Below are 3,245 nucleotides of genomic sequence, written 5' to 3'. Positions count from 1 at the left end.
GTCTAACAGAACTATTTTCCCATCTTTGTCAGATTTTATGATGATGATATCCCCTTTTCCTTAAACTAACTAATGCATTTTGGAATCTTTTCGGGAGCGAATTTTTGTTATTTTGCTCCAAGACATTTATATAATATCTAGCAGGGGCTCTTTCATACAAATTATCAAAATGGCTCGCAAGACTTATATCACCCTTTCTAGGAACCTTCATCCTCCCACGTCAAACATGCAGAGGATTTATACAAAAATTTAATAGTTTAAACATCCTCAAACAACATCAAATTGCTCAGCCTAGATGTCGAGTCATTATTTACCAAAGTCCCGATTGCCGACGTGTTGTCTTTCTTAGAGAAGAAGTTACAACCATATGAAGACCATTTTCCTCTTGGCATAGATAAAACTTTAAAACTTATCAACCTCTGTGTAACTAACAACGTGTTTTTTTTCAATGGTAATTTTACAAACAAAAATTTGGCTGTAGCATGGGAAGTCCCCTATCACCCCTTCTAGCAAACTTGTACATGGAATATTTCGAAACAGAACTTTTGTCGTCTATCAAACCCCATAATATGATCTGGCTTAGATACGTAGATGATATCTTTACTTTCTGGGACAATAGCTGGGGGACTTTAATGAATTTTTTAATAGGCTAAATTCGCTAGTTCCGACCATAAAATTTAAAACAGAATGGGAAAAGGACGGAAAACTGCCGTTCCTAGATGTACTGATCATAAGAAAACAGAACAGGTATGCATTTACAGTATATAGAAAACCCACCTTCGCTGTCTCCTACATTCATTTCTTAAGCTACCACGACGTCTCCGTAAAAATCATGGTAGGGTGCAACTTATTCCTCAGAGGACTTAGGATATGTTCAAATGAGTACCTGGATAAAGAATTTAACACGATCCGCCAACACCTAACGCAACTGCTATATCCACCACACATTATCGAGAGGGCTATTAACAAAGCGAATAAAATATACTATAAAGGTCCCACTCACAACAGACAAATAGATTTCAACAACAAAATAAAGCTTCCGTACGATGAAAACATCCAAAGGCCTCCGAGCAACTCAGGCCTAACAATCCTTTCATTGTCCATTATCCCAAATCCATCGGGAGTTCGCTCGTTAACGTATACTTAAATAACAAAAGGGAAGAAGCCGGAGTTTACAAGATACCGTGTAGTAATTGTCAGGACATCTACGAGGCGAGACAGGTAGATCGCTCTGCAAAGAATAACAGAGCACAAAAGATCAGTACGTTACGCTTCGGAGAGTTCGGGAATTTTCCTACATATCAGAAATACAGGGCATGTCATTAACTGGAGTGGGGCGGAGTTGGTTTTCAAAAGTAGCTGTCCGTACAAAAGAAGGATGCTGGAATCTGCTATCATCAATCAAACCAACAATATGAACCTGTCAGGAGGACATTGGAAATCGGATGACATTGACACCTTAATCCTCAAACCCCTCATGAAGAAGATGACCCAAGAAACGCGACCGCCAGATCCATCGCCAAATGGGAGCTAATGAGGCCAAAAACCACTAGGGAATTTGGTCATTCTCCTCCTTAAGAAACGCCACCTCCATAAACATCGGAGGCCTAGGGCCACACCTTTATGTTTTTGTATATATACCATTGTAACTTTCCACCTGTCCATATTCTACCAGTGAACAGGGGCACAGAAGCTAGTGCCCGAAATATATGGTTTCAACGTTTAAATAGTGTTTTATGGGCCTTCTTATATTCATATTACACTGTAGTATTACAGGAAAAGACATTCATATATATATATATATGTATATATATATATATATATATATATATATATATATATATATATATATATATATATATATATATATATATATATATATATATATATATATATATATATATATATATATACACACACATATACATACATTTTTTCCACAGTTTGAACGACATCTGACTGATTTGGCCACACATGTAAAATGAAGTAGGCTAACAGTAAATGCAATGGAAATTAAGAGAAAAGCAAATTTTCACTGATTAACTTTTAATTACACAAATCAGAAGAAAATTAAACAGGAGCTAATCACCAGCTCCTTGGCAAAGCTCTTACGTTAGGTCACAAATCAAACAGTGCCATTAGCAAAATAAATTACGATCTATGATAGAATTTCTCAAGGTGAAGCATTACTCTTACTATAAGGGTAATCACACAAGGCTATAGAACCTCTAAAAATAGTAAAAGATTCATGAAATCTTGCCATGACGGCACACAAATCCTCAGATACTAATCTTGAAGGAGTCTTCCACGTCAGAAGATCAGGGATGGGCATTGTGGACAAGCAGGTTTCCACACAGTATCACAATCGCCTATTCTGCAAGACAGACTCACTGTCACTTGGTTTGCAAGGAAAACACTTACTCGTTCACTTTGGGAATGCTGAATGCTGAGAGGGAGGCAATTAAAATGAGCAAAATGCTTGAATATGCTTACGTTACTTGAAATGAAAATTAATCACTTCGCTTACTTTCTCAGAAACTCCAAGGGGCGTGAATTTTAGAAAGCATGAAAATTATAGTGGAAGAATGGGTGTCATAACAAACTCCAAATCCAACTGTACCTTTCCCGAAGGATGTGGAGTCTTGATGTGAGGACCAGACCTCGTGATTAAGGCAAGGGATCTTTGGTGGGACTGTGGTAGCGCAACAAAGATGGGCTAAGAAAGAGGGGGGTCAGAGACCGACCAGCAAGGATTCTGCTTCTGACTCTGGCTGGTGACGAACTGCTTGCCTTACCCTTGACCTGTCCCGTATGTAGCCTTCATCTCCCGCTTTTCCAGCCTTGGTTCAGGTGTGGGCGATAGTCCGTTATGTACTAGCTTTTCTGCCCCCCCATCTTGTTTACATCCATAAATGCAGTTGATGGAATATGGAGATGAAAACGACAATACCCAAGGGAAATTAAAGTCAGACAGTAGTGGGACAATAAGGGAGAAAGAGAGGAGTGGAGATTTCGTCAGCGAGACTGTGGGGGTTTTAAAGAGAGCTAATTTACAGAGATGTTTTCATGGCCTCCTTGCTCCTCTGTTTGGGTGGTCTGCCTCGACTCACCATATTTGACTTAATTTTAGATTTTATTTAGTTTGAAATTCATGGAGCTTTCACGTGCACTTGTAAATAACAATGGCATTATTACAATATATATATATATATATATATATATATATATATATATATATATATATA

The sequence above is a fragment of the Macrobrachium rosenbergii genome, chromosome 47, assembly GCF_040412425.1.
Source record: "Macrobrachium rosenbergii isolate ZJJX-2024 chromosome 47, ASM4041242v1, whole genome shotgun sequence".
Taxonomy (NCBI): domain Eukaryota; kingdom Metazoa; phylum Arthropoda; class Malacostraca; order Decapoda; family Palaemonidae; genus Macrobrachium; species Macrobrachium rosenbergii.
Note: the sequence above shows the minus strand (reverse complement) of the source record.